The sequence below is a fragment of the Triticum urartu genome, chromosome 6A (assembly GCF_056163025.1).
Source record: "Triticum urartu cultivar PI428250 chromosome 6A, HENAU_Tu73, whole genome shotgun sequence".
Taxonomy (NCBI): Eukaryota; Viridiplantae; Streptophyta; class Magnoliopsida; order Poales; family Poaceae; genus Triticum; species Triticum urartu.
The window spans coordinates 509,684,998-509,692,392 of NC_141878.1; positions in this window are offsets into that span (position 1 = coordinate 509,684,998).

Consider the following 7,395-nt stretch of genomic DNA (forward strand, 5'->3'; position numbering starts at 1 on the left):
TTTGATGCTTGATAATTGTTTTGAGATATGAATATGGTGATATTAAAGTTGTGCTAGTTGAGTAGTTGTAAATTTGAGAAATTCTTGTGTTAAAGTTTGTGATTCCCATAGCATGCACGTATGGTGAACCGTTATGTGATGAAGTCGGAGCATGATTTATTTATTGATTATCTTCCTTATGAGTGGCGGTCGGGGACGAGCGATGGTCTTTTCCTACCAATCTATCCCCCTAGGAGCATGCATGTAATACTTTGCTTTGATAACTTGTAGATCTTTGCAATAAGTATATGAGTTCTTTATGACTAATGTTGAGTCCATGGATTATACGCACTTTTCTTCCTTCCACCATTGCTAGCCTCTCTAATACCGCGCACCTTTCGCCGGTATCATACACCCACCATATACCTTCCTCAAAACAGCCACCATACCTACCTATTATGGCTTTTCCATAGCCATTCCGAGATATATTGCCATGCAACTTTCCATCGTTCCGTTTATTATGACACACTCCATCATTGTCATATTGCTTAGCATGATCATGTAGTTGACATTGTATTTGTGGCAAAGCCACCGTTCATAATTCTTTCATACATGTCACTCATCAGTCATTGCATATCCCGGTACACCGCCGGCGGCATTCACATAGAGTCATATTTTGTTCTAAGTATCGAGTTGTAATTGTTGAGTTGTAAGAAAATAAATGTGTGATGATCATCATTATTAGAGCATTGTCCCAGTGAGGAAAGGATGATGGAGACTATGATTCCCCCACAAATCGAGATGAGACTCTGGACGAAAAATAAAAAAAAGGAAAGAGAAAGAGGCCATAAAAAAGAGAAAAGGCCCAAATAAAAAAATGAGAGAAAAAGAGAGAAGGGGCAATGCTACTATCCTTTTACCACACTTGTGATTCAAAGTAGCACCATGATATTCATGATAGAGAGTCTCTCATTTCGTCACTTTCATATGCTAGTGGGAAATTTTCATTATAGAACTTGGCTTGTATATTCCAATGATGGGCTTCCTCAAAATGCCCTAGGTCTTCATGAGCAAGCAAGTTGGATGCACACCCACTTAGTTTCTTTTGTTGAGCTTTCATATACTTATAGCTCTAGTGCATCTGTTGCATGGCAATCCCTACTTACTCACATTGATATCTATTGATGGGCATCTCCATAGCCCGTTGATACGCCTAGGTGATGTGAGGCTATCTTCTTCCTTTTTGTCTTCTCCACAACCACCATTCCATTCCACCTATAGTGCTATATCCATGGCTCACGCTCATGTATTGCGTGAAGATTGAAAAAGTTTTGAGAATGTCAAAAGTATGAAACAATTGCTTGGCTTGTCATCGGGGTTGTGCATGATTTAAATACTTTGTGTGGTGAAGATAGAGCATAGCCAGACTATATTATTTTGTAGGGATAACTTTCTTTGGCCATGTTATTTTGAGAAGACATAATTGCTTAGTTAGTATGCTTGAAGTATTATTATTTTTATGTCAATCTTAAGCTTTTATCTTGAATATTTCGGATCTGAATATTCATACCACAATTAAGAAGAATTACATTAAAATTATGCCAAGTAGCACTTTGCATCAAAAATTCTGTTTTTATCATTTACCTACTCGAGGACGAGCAGGAATTAAGCTTGGGGATGCTTGATACGTCTCCAATGTATCCATAATTTTTTATTGCTCCATGCTATATTATCTACTGTTTTGGACATTATTGGGCTTTATTATCCACTTTTATATTATTTTTGGGACTAACCTATTAACCGGAGGCCCAGCCCAGAATTCTTGTTTTTTTGCCTATTTTAGGGTTTCGAAGAAAGGGAATATCAAACGGAGTCCAAACGGAATGAAACCTTCGGGAACATGATTTTCTCACCGAACATGATCCAGGAGACTTGGACCCTATGATACGTCCATTTTGCATCATGCTTTTATATCGATATTTATTGCATTATGGGCTGTTATTTCATATTATGTCACAATACTTATGGCTATTCTCTCTTATTTTACAAGGTTTACATAAGGAGGGAGAATGCCGGCAGCTGGAATTCTGGGCTGGAAAAGGAGCAAATATTAGAGACTTATTCTGCACAACTCCAAAAGTCCTGAAACTCCACGGAATACCTTATAATAAATAATGAAAAATCCTCGCCAAAGATGAAGACCAGGGGGCCCACACCCTTTCCACGAGGGTGGGGGTCGCCCCCCCCCCCTAGGGCGCGCCCCCCTACCTCGTGGGCCCCCTGGTGGCTCTCCGATGAACATCTTCTCCTATATGAAGTCTTTCATCGAGAAAAAAATAAGAAGCAACCTTTTGGGACGAAACTCCGCCGCCACGAGGCGGAACCTTGGCGGATCCAATCTAGAGCTCCGGCGGAGCTGTTCTACCGGGGAAACTTCCCTCCCGAAGGGGGAAATCATCGCCATCGTCATCACCAACGCTCCTCTCATCGGGATAGGGCAATCTCCATCAACATCTTCATCAGCACCATCTCATCTCAAAACCCTAGTTCATCTCTTGTATCCAATTCTTGTCTCCAAGTCCGGGATTGGTGCTAGTAGGTTGCTAGTAGTGTTAATTACTCCCTGTAGTTGATGCTAGTTGGTTTAATTGGTGGAAGATTATATGTTCGGATCCTTTATGCATATTATTACCCCTCTGATTATGAACATGAATATGCTTTGTGAGTAGTTACGTTTGTTCCTGAGGACAAGGGAGAATTCTTGCTATTAGTAGTCATGTGAATTTGGTATTCGTTCGATATTTTGATGAGATGTATGTTGTCTAGCCTCTAGTGGTGTTATGTGAACGTCGACTACATAACACTTCACCATTATTTGGGCCTAGAGGAAGGCATTGGGAAGTAATAAGTAGATGATGGGTTGCTAGAGTGACAGAAGGTTAAACCCTAGTTTATGCGTTGCTTCGTAAGGGGCTGATTTGGATCCATATGTTTCATGCTATGGTTAGGTTTACCTTAATACTTTTGTTGTAGTGTGGATGCTTGCAATAGAGGTTAATCATAAGTGGGATGCTTGTTCAAGTAAGAATAGCACACAAGCACCGGTCCACCCACATGTCAAATTATCAAAGTACCGAACGCGAATCATATGAACGTGATGAAAACTAGCTTGACGATATTCCCATGTGTCCTCGGGAGCGCTTTTCCTTATATAAGAGTTTGTCCAGGCTTGTCCTTTGCTACAAAAAGGATTGGGCCACCTTGCTGCACTTTATTTACTTTTGTTACTTGTTGCTCGTTACAAATTATCTTATCACAAAACTATCTGTTACCACTTATTTCAGTACTTGCAGAGAATACCTTGCTGAAAACCGCTTATCATATCCTTCTGCTCGTTGGGTTTGACACTCTTACTTATCGAAAGGACTACGATAGATCCCCTATACTTGTGGGTCATCACCCTACGTCAAGAAACAAAGGAGGAGGCCACGAGGTAGGGGCGCGCCTACCCCCCCCCCCTCAGCACGCCCTCCACCCTCATGGGCCCCCTGTTGCTCCACCGACATACTCCTTCCTCCTATATATACCTACATACCCCCAAACGATCAGATACGAAGCCAAAAACCCTAATTCCACCGTCATAACTTCATGTATCCACGAGATCCCATCTTGGGTCCTATTTCGGAACTCCGTCGGAGGGGGCATCCATCACGGAGGGCTTCTACATCAACACCATAGCCTCTCCAATGAAGTGTGAGTAGTTTACTTCAGACCTTCGGGTCCATACTTATTAGCTAGATGGCTTCTTCTCTCTTTTTGGATCTCAATACAATGTTCTCCCCCTCTGTTGTGGAGATCTATTCGATGTGATCTTCTTTTTGCGGTGTGTTTGTTGAGACCGATGAATTGTGGGTTTATGATCAAGATTATCTATGAACAATATTTGAATCTTCTCTGAATTTTTTTATGTATGATTGGTTATCTTTGCAAGTCTCTTCGAACTATCAGTTTGGTTTGGCCTACTAGATTGATATTTCTTGCAATGGGAGAAGTTCTTAGCTTTGGGTTCAATCTTGCGGTGTCCTTTCCCAGTGACAGTAGGGGCAGCAAGGCACGTATTGTATTGTTGCCATCGAGGATAACAAGATGGGGGTTTTACCATATTGTATGAATTTATCTCTCTACATCATGTCATCTTGTTTAAGGCGTTACTCTGTTTTCATGAACTTAATACTCTAGATGCATGCTGGATAGCGATCGATGAGTGGAGTAATAGTAGTAGATGCAGGCAGGAGTCGGTCTACTTGTCTTGGACGTGATGCCTATATACATGATCATACCTAGATATTCTCATAACTATGCTCAATTATGTCAATTGCTCAACAGTAATTCGTTCACCAACCATAAAATACTTATGCTCTTGAGAGAAGCCACTAGTGAAACCTATGGCCCCCGGGTCTATCTTCATCATATTAATCTTCCAATACTTAGTTATTTCCTTTTCTTTTTACTTTGCTTTTATTTTACTTTGCATCTTGTAGCGACCAGACCTCAAACAGTCTGATCTCTGTGCTCTGGTGTCATCCCTGGATCAGTAATGCTGACACCACATAGTACTCGGGGGATTTATAGCAGAGTAGCAATCACACACTTATTACATCGAGTGTCTCATAAGATAAATTATTACAATAAATATGGCTTAAGGCCATCTAATAACGATAACAGCGGAAGGCTTGGAAGATAAGTGAGTCCATCAACTCCAACGGCATCACTGAGTATAGAACCACAACCTAAAAACTCCTTAATCGTCGTCTGAAAAGTCTGCAACATTAACGTTGCAGCCCGAAACGGGTCAGCACATGGAATATGCTGGCAATGTAACACATAGAGAGTAATGGAATGAAACAGCTATACTATATGCATATTTGGCTGGTGGAAGCTCTATGGTTACAGTTTTGCGTAAAGACAATTTTTCCCTACTTCAAAGGAATAAATTTATTTAACTATCATGGTAGTTGTTAAACATTGAGAATGGTTGACAGCATTCTCAATCCCAATTAAGCATCATCATTAAAACCCAACAATATTCATTTAAAGTAATGTGATGAGATTCACATGATAATCCAGGTACTAGATACTCAAGATGTCCATAACCGGGGACACGGCTAACCATGATTAGTTTGTTACACTTTGCAGAGGTTCGCGCACTTTTCCCCACAAGACTCGATCGCCTCCGTTTGGTTTCTCGCACTACATGGTGTTTGAGAAGACGGATGACCGAGACATAGTCTTTCAGAAGCGCTAGCACCTTACGATCGGGTAGACCGTACCACCTACATCCCCTACATCTGCTAGTCTACCACTGTAAGAGTTCGCATGACTTAGTCAACTATGCTAGAGCCCATAATAGCTTGTGGCTGCATACGGAAGTTTCTAGTATGAATAGTCTCATGATCCGTTTGAGCCTGGGTGGCGGTCCAAAAGAAAACAGGCAAGTCCTGGAATACCCAGGTGCCTCAATCCACCCAGATGTGTGTTTAAGTTGCCACCTTAGATAAATCATTAATTAACAATCTCACATCTGTCATGGATATCACTCACCCAATCCACGTCTACTAGCATAGCATGGCAAAATAAGCAAACGTTAGAAGTAACTCCCAAAGGTTTGATAATAACAGGTAATAGGTACTACCTCATCTACTTCCCATCCCACAATTTAATTAGATCCTAATCATGCAATGTGTGAGGATTGATCTAATGCAATAAAACTGGGTAGTAGAAAAGGTATGATCAAAGTGTTACTTGCCTTGCTGATGATCCGCGAAACCTAGCGATTCGAAGTAACAAGCGGCGCACTCCAGGTACTCTATCGCAAACAAACAAACAAGCATACAATAAGCACTCATCTAATGCACAGGTAAAAATCAAATAAGAGATCTAACCAGAAGGTTCAACTTAAGAACTCCGGTTGGCAAAAAGAATCAAATCGAACGAAGCAACGAAAGTCAAACGGCGAAAGAAAACAACTTTGTTCTACTAATCTGGATCTAGGGCAAATTTTATAGTAGCAAAACCTTGTTTAAGTTGGTTAAACAGATAGAGGGTTTCGAGATGAAACTCTAGGCGCTTGAATCGCCTGATTCCGATAAATGAGCGAAAAGTTATACTAAAACGAAAATCCGATCACGAATCGCGATCAGAAAAATCACGGATTTAATCCGAGAAAAAGAAAAACGACGAACGCTCGCTAGAACGAACGAACGGACGAATGCTCGCTATTTAAATAAACCGGAAAACCCGATATATTTAAAAAACCGAAACTAAAAAAAACCGATGAAAACTGATTTTTTTTAAACGACGGCACGGAAAACGAGGCGCGGCGAACCTCGGCGGCGGGATCCGGCGGCGGCGGCGGACGGCGGCGGCGGCTGCGGCAGCGGACGGCGGCGGCGGCTGCGGCAGCGGCGGCGGCTTGGGGCGGCTTGGGGCGGCTTAGGGTTTCCCCCCGGGACTGGGCCTCGGCTTATAAAGCCCTCCCGGGCCAGTGTCCAGGTCGTACACGGCCCGTTAAGTCGGTTCGTATTTTTTTTATTCCGCTCGGAAGAAAAAAAAATAAAAAGAAATACTAAACGGACTCCAAAAATTCCGAAATAAATTTTCACGGGCTTCTAAAATCAAGCCACACAAGGTGAACATTTATTTGGGATCTAAATGCAATTTTGAAAAACATACATTTTTCCTAAATTCAAATAAAACACCGAAAAACTCCAAAATAAAATCTTATTTGATTTTATTTTTAGATCCTCAATATTTCTTTATTTTGGGAAAGTCATTTTATTCCCTCTCTCATATTTTTGTAATAGAAATAATTGACGATAAAATAAATAAAATCAAATGATCCTATTCTCAAAATTTGAGAAAACTCAAATATGAAAATAACGAAATCCCCAACTCTCTCCGTGGGTCATTGAGTTGCTTAGGATTTCTAGGATCAACCGAAATGCAAAATAAAATATGATATGCAATGATGATCTAATGTATAACATTCCAAATTGAAAATTTGGGATGTTACAAACCTACCCCCCTTAAGATGAATCTCGCCCTCGAGATTCGGGTTGGCTAGAAAATAGGTGAGGGTGGTCCTTGAGTAAATCTTCCTCTCGTTCCCAAGTGGCTTCATCCTCCGTGTGGTGGCTCCACTGAACTTTGCAAAACTTGATAACCTTGCTGCGAGTGACTCGACTGGCAAACTCGAGGATCTTAATTGGTTTCTCCTCGTACGTCAAATCATTATCCAACTGAATAGTTTCCAAAGGCACTGTGTCTCTCAATGGTATATCAGCCATTTCCGCATGACATCTCTTCAACTGGGAAACGTGGAATACATCATGAACTCCTGACAATCCTTCGGGCAAT